The 11,743-nt window shown below is 42.7% G+C and overlaps 1 pseudogene; it reads left to right on the top strand.

The window, feature by feature from the left end:
* The first annotated feature begins 3,292 nt into the window (after positions 1–3,292).
* Positions 3,293–6,764, top strand: LOC113909191 (annotated as a pseudogene).
* Positions 6,765–11,743: the final 4,979 nt, after the last annotated feature.

Below are 11,743 nucleotides of genomic sequence, written 5' to 3'. Positions count from 1 at the left end.
GTCAATCAGAGAAAGACATGTATCATATGATCTCACTGATATGAGGAATTCTTAATCTCTGGAAACAAACTGAGGGTTGCTAGAGTGGTGGAGGTGGGAGGGATGGGTGGCTGGGTGATGGACACTGGGGAGGGTATATGCTATGGTGAATGCTGTGAATTGTGTGAGACTGGTGAATCACAGACCTGTACCTCTGAAACAATACATTATATGTTAAAAAAAAAAAAGAAGATAGCAGGAAGGGAAAAATTAAGGGGGGGAAATCGGAGGGGGAGAGGAACCATGAGAGACTGTGGACTCAGAAAAAACTGAGGGTTCTAGAGGGGAGGGGGTGGGGGGATGGGTTTAGCCTGGTGATGGGTATTAAAGAGGGCACGTTATTGAATGGAGCACTGGGTGTTATATGCAAACAATGAATCATGGAACATTACATCAAAAAAATAACTTAAAAAAAAAGAAAGGGTCCAGTGTTGTACTTACTACAAAGTGACTGGTTGATCCCTCAATGGATGACTCTAGATCAGGGGCTTAGCACTGGTCTTCATTGCTGGCAGGTGAGCATTTGGTGGCAGCAGAAGGTAATTAGTCTTGGCAAGTGGGAGCCCATGCTATGGGGACCACATAGCCTGCATCCCTGCCACAGTGGCTACTTCTTCAAGGGCCCAAGCACATGGGTAGCCACTGACAGAAGCTAACACTAGTCAAGTCATTCTGTGTAGGCAGTTATTAAGAACCTTCTGTGCTTATAGCAGGAGGGGAAGAATGAAGGGGAGTAAGCTGGAGGGGGAGACGAACCATGAGAGATGATGGACTCTGAAAAACAAACTGAGGGTTCTAGAGGGGAGGGGGGTGGGGGGATGGGTTAGCCTGGTGATGGGTATTAAAGAGGGCACATTCTGCATGGAGCCCTGGGTGTTATGCACAAACAATGAATCATGGAACACTACATCAAAAGCTAATGATGTAATGTATGGTGATTAACATAACAATAAAAAATTTAAAAAAAAAGAACCTTCTGTGCTTGACAATCTGGTGGATGCCAATATGTTATATAAAGCCCTTCACATTTCAAGCCAACACCCACCAACCTCTCCTCCAGACCACTTTCCTCTGATCTTCTAATCTTTCTCATTCCAGGCCCACCAAATAACCAACCAAGTCACCTTCACTGTTCATGGATTAGGGCCTGGGTATCCCTTCAGTTAAGCCATCTAGAGCATCAGAGGTACTAAACAAGGGTGAGGGTTTTCTAGAAAGGAATTGGAAGAGGGAGATGATGAGTATCAGTTGTGTTGTCAAGATCAGCTACAGCAAGGACCTAGAGCACATCCCCTTGATTTTCTTTTTGTAAATTTCTCCAGGAAAAAAAAAAACTAACCACGATCCTAGAGGACATCTTCACAGGTGGTATGAACTTACTATATAGAACAAGTGGATCCAAGTGACATGAAAAATGGATCCTAATGGATCAAGACCAAGGCACCCATTTCCCCAGCCACCGGAAATAGGTCTCCAGCTATAGGCTCACAGTTGTGTTCTGCACAGGGAGTCTCCCTCAGATAAAAGAATCTGCTTTGACCAAGCTTATGCTCCCTCCCCAGATGATCCATACAGAGGTACAAAGGTCTAGTCTCTGCCAGTTTGGTACTTCTCTGAAAAGCCATCCCAGCTGCAGAGCTCCTTTTGTTAATGATTGAGAATTGCAATCATATCACTGTTAAACTTCTCCCTCTGAAAATTCTGCTTTTTGCACTTCTTAACAGGTGCCAGAGCATTCCCCAGTAAATCTTCTGTACACAAATGTCAGAGTCAGAGTCTGTGTCTTCACAGCTCTCTACACATGACAGTCCTAGGCTATCCAACAAAGGCCTCTCTTGAGATTGTCTCCTTCTCATCTGTAACTTGTTTCTTTTCTTGACACACAAAATGGCAGATTTCTGGAAGCCAAAGCTACACACCCCAGATGAGTTATAGATTGGTAAACTGTACCCATACCCACTCCCGCTAGGGCAAAGGCAGTATTGGCATTGTCCAGTTTTGGTGTTGTTCCAAAGGGTCCCAGAGAGCCTCTGGCTATTTCAAGGAAGATAGCATTCTACCTCAGCAATAACAATGAAAAAATCTTAGAGATGTGCAAGAAATTGGCCACTGGCCAGAAGAAACAGATCTCAAACATCAAGAATATAACCAACCTGGTTCCGGTACTAAGGAGCTTCATAATGACAGCATCCTAGAGTTCAGCAAAGTGGTCCAATGGAACAATTATGAATAGAGACTGGCCACAGTGTATGTGAAAAGCCAAAAGTCACTGATGTATATGAAGGTGCACTGGCTGGTCCAAATGGCTTCATGCCAAAGAGGGAGAAAAAATGGAAATTTCCTTGGAACAAATTCAGTGACAAAAATGAACAGATTTTCTATCAGTTTGTTGGATTGATTTCTGACTCATCTTTCCTAGATGCTAACCGGAGTGTCTATCCCCTTCACATTACCAAGCTGACAGTGGAAATATCAGACTGTGGGAAGTAAACCTGGAAAGAAGAAATTTTACTTTATTCTTTTTTTTTTTAATTCTTTCCTTTTCCACACATTGAAGAAATGATAGTAATCTTCCTTTTCACTTTGCTATGAGACAGATAAATATTTTCTGGTAATTATAACTTCCAAGGCATGTCCTCTGACATTCTCTTATGGAATAAATGTCCTCAAGGGCAGACTAGTGGCAAGGGGATAATCTAAGTTCCAGCCTCTGGAGAGTCAGGCTTGTGACTGTTTCGGGAACAGTGACATTGTCAACCAGTGCATCTCTATGTGTACACATTTTATGTAGCCATAGATAATTTCCATACAGTGTACAGATCAATGACATTTACATCTACATACTCTCATGTAGCTATCACCCAGATCAAAGTAGAGAACATTCCCATCACCCCAGAGAGTTCCCTCATGCCTCTTTCCAGTCAACACACAACTCCCATCAAATGAAGGTAACAACTTTTACTCCCCACCCCCCAGCCCAGACGAAATATCAATGCCTCTTTTAAGGGAAAATTCAAGTCACAAGAAATTGTTCCTAAAATATGAGTCTCCTTACCATGGTTGAGGAGGGGAAAGATAGGGCTGGAGAATAAAGACTTAGTATCTTCCTAGGAAAGGGGATCTAAGGAAAGTAGCATTCCTTCTTTCTGTGTCTACAGCAGCAAGAAACACAACCCAAATTCAATCCTTCAGTGATACCATTACACTAAATTTTCAAATTATCTTGCTATATTATATCTCATTTCTGCCTCACATGGACAAAGAGAAATATATCCACAGAGATGGACAGCGGATCAGGAAAATCCAAAAGAGAAACCTGAGCTTCCTAAAAGAAGTAAGTATGTCAATAACAGCCAAACTCTGTGGGCTAGTTGAGGACTCAAACACCACCATGTAAACTAAACTAAATTGCCCCAACTTTAAGCTTATTTTCTGAGTAATTAAGAAGAGTTACTGGTGTAATGGCAGAAAAAAGAAAGCTTAACCTTTAAAAACACAGGCCGTAAGTCATAAAATGTAACAAATTAGAGTGTGAACATGTAACTAATCAGTCCCCAGTGTACTGGGGAAGGAGGGAGAGCAGGGAAAGGAGGGGGAAGTGAGATACATTATTTCTCATTTTCTCCCCTCAGAGATACAAGACACCCCTCATCCCATCTCCTAATAGAGATGTGCCCTGGTATATCACTGGAAATCCAATGCTTCTCTGTGTTTCTTGCTCTGGAACTCTGCCCAAATCAGTCTCCTTCAAACCTCAGAGGTAGCTGACTAGGGAGAATATTGTTTTCTACCTGAATGGAAAAGACAAATACCTTGATAAGTTTTCCCATGTTTTTCCTTTCTCTTTCCAAGCTAAGGAATTCTCTTCAGTTAACTTGCTTTTCAGCCCAGGCTTCAGGTGTTTGCCTTTTCTACCCTCCTAGACTTTGGAATATTTTTTCTCGGGGAGAATGGGAATTATGATATTTGCCTTATACATTCCATCTTCTTTTTGTTGTAAGCTAGGTCCTCTAAGAAGCAAACTCTGATGGAGTGTAGTATTCAGTGTGTTTATTAGGGAGTGACCGTGGGATCAACACAGGAAAACACAGGTAGAAGGCAGGGCAAGGAAGCTGGATTGGACAGAAGTCAAGCTACAACACAAGCGCACCAGAGAGTGAGTAAAAACATTTGTTTTAAGGAAATGACTCACAAAATTGCGGAGGCCTGGTAAATCCAAAATCTGCAGAGCAGGGTGGCAGGACAGAGCCCCAAGGAGGAGTTGTGGTTCGACTCCAGAGGCAGTTTGCTGGCAGAATGATCTCTGCTTCCGGGAAGATCAGCCTTTTGCTAGGCAGGCCTTCAGGTGATTATATTATACCCACCCACATGGTGGAGGACAATTAGCTTTACTGAAATCAGTCTTCCGATTTAAATGTTAATCTCTCTAACAAATACCTCCACAGAAACATCTAGAATAAAGTTCGACCAACTATCTGGGTATAGTGGTCGAACCAAGTTGACACATACATTTAACCATCACACCACCCCAGAAAGGCATGATTTGGGGGAAAGATGGCTTTCTACAACTGGGGTTCCCTGAAGGGACTAACAGCTGAAAACTCTCTCCTGATGGCATTCCCAGCTGCTGGGGCAATGAATCTCCCCAAAGTGGACTCTGAGCAGAACCTTTCTGTGTTCATCACACCTGGGAGATTAATTAAATGTATTCAACAATTAAATTTACAGTTAAAAAGTTTATTCAATACCATGCTTCAAAAAAAAGTTTGATAAATACATATTATGATATAGACATAATGGACACACAAGTGTGGGTTCAAAAGGAATGATTAAGAGCACTTAAAACATCTGAAATTATGGCTTACATATGCAGTAAACCAAATGCAGAGTCTATGCTTTCTGTACCACAGTGGTTACCTTCACTCATACGGCGAGCCTCTGTTGCTTATATCTCTAGTCCCTTTCAGAGCCAGATGTAGTGACCTCTTAAGGTGTCTGGGGTGAAAAAGGGGTAGACAGCTCAGAGAAACTTATCCTGTGACTTAAGCAATTATCTGATAATATTTCATAGAATCAACTAGTAAGTATATTTAAGGATAATGTGTAAGAACTCAGAATAGAAACACAAATCCACAGAGAGCTCAGCTGTCACTTCCCTCATTTTATGTGTCTCTCCAGCTTCTGGTAGGCATTGTATGAGACATGAGCGTCCATCAACCCAGGAATGGTAGATAAGGACTGATTAAAGCGAATCACTTAGGATGGCCCACTTGGAATGGGCCTTACCATTTTCTTCATCTAATGGAACTCATTCCTCGGGAGGATTCACCTGTCTTCCAGCCTCAGCTAACTAAATTTACGTGGGGGTGACTCCCCTCACCCCTCAGCCATAATAATTGGGTCAGGAATGGGCATGTGAGGCAGAAAGAAGTAATGAAATCTTTACTGAAGTTTCTGGGAAATGGGGAGTGAGAATCAGTGTGGTGAAAGGTGAGATTGTTGCGGCCACCCTGAGGATGAGGTGGGATGACAGGAAGAGCAGCCCCGACAATAACTGACCCTCAGAATAAAAGGCACTTAAAGTTAATTCTACTTCTGGGTTTCTCAGTTATGTGACTCTGGGAATTTTCTTGTTTGTACTTTTATGAGCTACACCATTCATACAGAAAAGAACCTAAAATATATGTGAGGTTCAAAAGCAATTATAGGCTCTCCCTAGGTGCCAGGGAAACAGGGTGGGGCAGCCTGGGGGGAGAGTGCCCTGCAGGGGGAGGGCCCTGCAGTGAGGAGCCGGGGCTTGCTGAGGTCACACTCACTGGCAGGGGGCACCCACAGCCTGGAGCAGGACTTGAGCCTCTCTCACAATCAGGGCATGGTCATCGTGCATGGGAGGCGCTGTTGTCCAGAGAGGGCCACAAGGTGGGCCTGCAATGCCCACAGGGCTCTACAAGCTAGTGGAGGACACCACCATGGGCCCACAGGCAACCTGGAGCTCCTCCTCACACAGGCAGTGGAAAGACTTGGCATCCCGGGTGAACCGGTCTCAGTGAAGAAATCTTTGGGCCAGAATTGACTACTCTCCCAAGGTCTGGCTGTATATGCCTCCCCTGAAAACAAGAAACGGTTTGAGGAGGAGAAATTGCTCAGACAAGAAGGAAAATTCGAGAAGGTCCAGACCGGGGCAAGTGAGAGGACTGTGAAGTTTCTGAGAAGCTGTCACCTGGAGGTGGGTATGAAGAACAACTTCAAATGGGAACTAAACCCTGAAATAGTTGCCCACTCTTTCCTCAAAACTAAAACAAGATAAAATCAGAGAGGGAGGCAAAACCTGAGAGACTCCCAACTCTAGGAAACAAACTGAGGGTTGCTGGAGGGGTGGGAGGCGGGGGAGATGGAGTGGGTGATGGACATTAAGGAGGGCACTGGGTGTTATAAGCAACTGATGAGCCAGTAAATTTTCCCCCTGGAAATAATAATACACTATATATTAACTAAACTGAATTTAAATAAAAAAATTTTTAAAAATCAGTGTTCTGATCACCCCACATGCATTAAGGTTACCAGAAGAGCCCATTACACAGTGGGCAACAGCGAATGGACTCAACACTGTGAGGGTACCTATGTCTGTGGTGAACCATGAGAGCCCCAAGACCAAAAGCTACAAGTACTGGTTAGCCCAGCAAGCTGCCAAGGGAATGGCCCCCACCAGCTCCGAGACCATCTGAACCTACTCTCCCTCGAAAGCTGAAGGGCAGAATCAGAGGAGCAGTGATAAAAATGGGCCAGCACCCTGACACCACTCTCAGCTCTGACCAAATAACGGAATTTTAGAGAGCACATGGGGACATCGGGCTAAACTGCACGTGCCCGTTGAATCCTCCATATCTCCCACCTCCATCCTTGGCTGTTATCACGTGGGGCCTTGTTGGGGCCGTCCTGCTCAAGGAATACCAAGCTATAGATTTGATTAGCTGAATAGTGACAGACGGAAACCATCTAGATCCTGTTTAGGCTTTTCCTCCACTGGAACGCGTTGGAGCAAATGGAAGACCTGGCCACTGTCTCTAGTACTGGGCGCGCTCTCATACAAACCGAACATTGATATCTCAAGAGGAAACGAAGAGGCTCTGTTCTTTTTATTTAAAATAATAATAATCATAAAAAAACAATTATAAAGCAAACACCAATGTCACCACGAAGCAAGGCAACAGAGAATATTTCTAGCATGTCAGAAGGTACCTGTCTACTTCTCCCACCTCCCAGAGGTAACCCCTTGCCTAACTTTGGTGATAATTATTCCTCCTCTATCCTGTATAGTTTGTTTGCCCTCCAGATACACTCTCCATCTTTCACCTTGCTCTGTGCCCCAAGAGAAATAAATTTATGTATTACATTAGCAGATTGTCTTGTCCTCTGGTTTTCAGTTGAATGTGACCAAAGGGAGGGATTGGAGGAAGATTAGAATATTGGAGAGGAGAAACCAGGGAATTTCTTTGTCACTCAGACTCTAGGGCAGTGGCTGGGCAGCAGCTATGTCTCCTCTTTGAGGCTCCCACCAGGCCCTTCCCTTTGTGTCTCCCTGTGCCATCATGGTTCCAGCCTCTACCCAAAGGCCCTAGCTTCTGGGCTCTGGTAATACTCTCTACATCCCTCCAGCCCAAGGAGTTCCTGCTGGGAATGCTAATCTCCAGTAAGAGCCACCATCCCTCTGTGGTTTCTCAACTCTGACAAGATATACTTGCTCCCAAGTGATGGGTTGATTCCCTAGACAGATGACACTATATCAGGGGCATAGTTCTTGTCTTTGTTGCTGGCAGGTTGGGCATTTGATGGCAGCAGAAGCTAGATAATAATGTTTGCTTATATTTTGTGCATGATTTCTCTTCCTGAGTACAATTCTTTCACATCTTAATAGGTGGTAGCAATATTATTAGGACATTAAAATTTTAATTGGGAACAGGGTCATCTTTTCTGATTCTCTGAAAGAGTTTTAGGTTGGAAATATTTCTTCTGGAATGGCAGACAGAACTCACTGGAAAATATAATTTGGGATATTCTCTGGCCTTAACTATGGTTCCAGATCCTTTAGTCATTAGATAACTACCCATACTTGCTACTTCTTTTGTATGCTTTGATAAGTTCATTTCTCTAATAGAAATGTTTCGATTTTTCTAAATTTTCAGTTATCAGCATAATGTTGTTCATACTTCTTTCACACTAAGCTTTATTTTTTTTAAAGATTTATTTACTTGCTTATTTTAGAGAGAAAGAGAGCACACACGTGCACGAGCTGGGTGAGGGGCTGAGGAAGAGGGAGGGAGAGAATCTCAAGCAGACTCCCTTCGAGCAGGGAGCCCAACACAGGGCTCGATCCCAGGACCCTGAGATCATGACCTAAGCCGAAATCAAGAGTCCAAGGCTTAGCCAACAGAGCCACCCAGGCACTCCATTTCTCACTAACCTTTTAAGAACTGGAAGATCTATAGTGATGTCCCTGTTATTTCTGATAATAGTTATTTATATTTTCTTTCTTTGGAAAAATCTCTAACAAGATCAGTCATTAAATAAAAAAAAAGATTATGGATTTTTTAAAATCTTCTCTATTGTTTGTTTTCTAGTTCTATAATTTCTGCCTTTAATTATTATTTCCTTCTTTCCAATTTTTAGATTGGTTTTGTTATTTTTATTTTTTTAAACTTTTCTCAAATTTCAAGAGCAGACTGAGTGTTATAAGTAATAAATCACTAAATACGACTACTCCTGAAACCAAAAATAAATGAAATACTTCCAAACCCTGCTGCCTAGCACCCTGTCCCCTCCCCAGGACCCTCCCCCTCCCAAGACCTAACCATACCCCACCAATCCTGGCGTGGTGCTGGGGGGTAAGGCCTGGAGTGGGGACTTCAGGATGCTGCTGGCCTTGGTCCTCGCCATTGTTACCCTGGCGGTTAAATATTATTAATATTGCCCAGCCTCTTCCTCCTCTTCCTTCCTGACTCCCCACAAAAGAGTCCCTCTTCCTGACTTCCTTATTTCTGGGTCCTGTATCTCATTCTCCTGTTCATGTTACATGGAGCCTCCTCTGAGCCCCTCCTTTCCTCTCCTCTCCTGCTCACCTCCTGTTGGTGGTCTTCCCTAGGGCTTTGACCTCTCTACCCTCCGCCACTCCTCCCTCATCTCCTTCTTTCCCCTCCCTATGGCCTCCACTCTGGAACAGATCCCGACTCCCGGCCCAGTTTCCTTGGCCCCTGCTAAACTCTCCCAACTCCATCCCTTCCTCCTCCACAAACGAGGCCAAAGCCTGCCTTCCCTATCTTGCTTCCTCATGGGAATACACCTTTTAACCAAGGGGGTGGCCTTACCCCAGGAAATGCCACCTCCATTAGCAATCTTTATACAGAAAAGGTATTTCATAAATATTTATTAAATTCAGTCAACTGATTGAAACAATTCAAGTGCACAGAATTATATTAATTATAAACCTCAGGTCATGATACACTCTCATCATTTCTATATACTCTATGTCTCACCTTCCCTATATCTTTTTTGTTCTTACCTTCTTTTGAGTTGATTATATTTTATTTCTCCAGTTTTTCAACTACTTTATATTCTTTTCAATTTCTTTTCTTCTCGTGGTGACCTAAAAATTCCAATGTGCGTCCTATATATGTTTAATCTCTACCTACTCCCTACTTCCTTGAAGACTTCAGCTCCACCTAATTCCTTCTCCACTTCTCTATTATTGTTTGTCATGGACTTTGATTATACATTTTGACCCCATTAGACATTATTGTTTTATACAGCCAATACTTACTTAAATGTACCAATACATTTACCACTTTTTTGTTTTGAATTACTTCCTGCATATCAAACCCTCAACGTAGGATCATTCTTCTTCCTTTTGACTTTTGGAACTTTTTAGTCAGGGCCTGCTAGTAATGAAGTATGGATTTTTAACTTAAAATAGCTATTTCATCTTCAGTCTTGAAACTTTTTTTTTAAGGTATAGGGTTTTATTTTGGTGAATATATTTTTGACTTAATAAGGATCATATTCTATTGAACACTGGCTTCCATTATCATTAAGGAGCTAGCTAGCAGTCTACTAACTACCACTCCCTGGAAGTAATCTGTTTTTATGACCACTTTCAAGACTGTCTTCAGTTCTCTGTAGATTCACTGCGTGTCTAGATAGGAGTTTCTTTTTTTTCTTTTCCTGATTTGGATTCTTTGGGTTGAGTCCTTGGATTATACAGTCTGTCTTCAATTCTAGAAAGCTATCAACTGCTGTCTCTTTAAATATCTCTTCTTTCTCACTCTCTCCTCTCCTTATTGGACTCTAATCAGATGTTAGATCTTTTCACTCTCATCTGCATTTTCCCTCTTTTTGCCTCTGGATAATTTCTTTTTACCTGTCTATCCTCCAATTCACCAATGCTCTATTCATCTGCATTCCATCTGCTGTTAAGCCCCATCTACAGAGGGTTTTTTTTAATCAACTTTATTGAAGTATAATTTACCACCCATTGAGTTATTTTAATTTAGGTTATTGTATTTTTTATTTCCTGAAGTTCTATTTGGTTTATTTACAAAATCTGTTACTTTTTATAGCTTTCTGTACCATCCTAAGACTTTGCAAATTTGTCTTTATTTTAGGGCTTTATGATCAGTGTCTGATCATTTTATCTTTGGTCTTTCTGGGTCTCTTTCTATGATTTCTCTTGTAGCCATTGCTGCCAGTGCCCTGCCCTTATCCCTGGGAACTTTTGGTGCTCTGCTGACTCCCAGCTGCCACGTCGGCTGTCTATTCTGCACATAATGGCCCTTCTCCTCAGAACCATGGCAACTCTGCTACCCATGCTGGCTAGTAGTGCAAAGCAATTCACAACATCAACCCCCACACGGGCGCAACCGTCAGCCAGTGTTCGCTCGACCAGAATTGACATAAAGGTGTTTCCTCACCTCTTAGATGGGATTATTCTGAGATATGTGTTTTGTCCTATTTCCCAGTTTCCCCGTGAGTTTAAATTCTAATTTCCTACACTGGGCTTTATTGGCAGCCTTCCCAATCTCACATCTCCATTTCCCAGCTAGTGTCACTTGCACTGCCCAAATCATCTACATACCTTCAAATCCTTGTCTTGGAGTCTGTTACAATGATTAGGATTAGGATATGGTTCCCTATTTTCCTCTGGGCTTAGTTGCCCACTCACCACCACCACCCACCTTTTTTTAGCTTGTCATTTAACTTAGAAATTTTTTGTAGGCATTCAGGACCGAGGATAAAGATATCTTTATCCAAAGATTTGGATTCACTCTGCCAATTCTGGGATGCATATTGGACCACCAAAGTGATGCAGATTTAAGCTAAACATTCACTTGAGGGCCAATCTATTGTTCAGACTTTTCAGGGCCTCTTAAACACTGTTCTGTTCAGCACAAAAGCACATTTTCCTACAAGCCCCTGGGAGTAGAGATCTAGAGCCGATTAAATTCTGGATCACCCTTACTCTGAAGAATGGCCTTTTGAGTTCCAGCTTTTATTGGGGGTGATCTCCCATGAGGTGCCCCATCTTGAAAAAATGCTGTGTTTTGTCTTCTGACTCCTGTACCTAACATAATTGCTCCCCCCTCCCCCCAAAAAAACAGGTTTGGTAAATGTTCTTTGAACAAAACAAGGATCCTCAATTTACCTCTCTGGGCCC

Source organism: Zalophus californianus, chromosome 6 (assembly GCF_009762305.2).
Source record: "Zalophus californianus isolate mZalCal1 chromosome 6, mZalCal1.pri.v2, whole genome shotgun sequence".
In the NCBI taxonomy this organism is placed as follows: domain Eukaryota; kingdom Metazoa; phylum Chordata; class Mammalia; order Carnivora; family Otariidae; genus Zalophus; species Zalophus californianus.
This window is presented reverse-complemented; position numbering and strand designations above follow the sequence as displayed.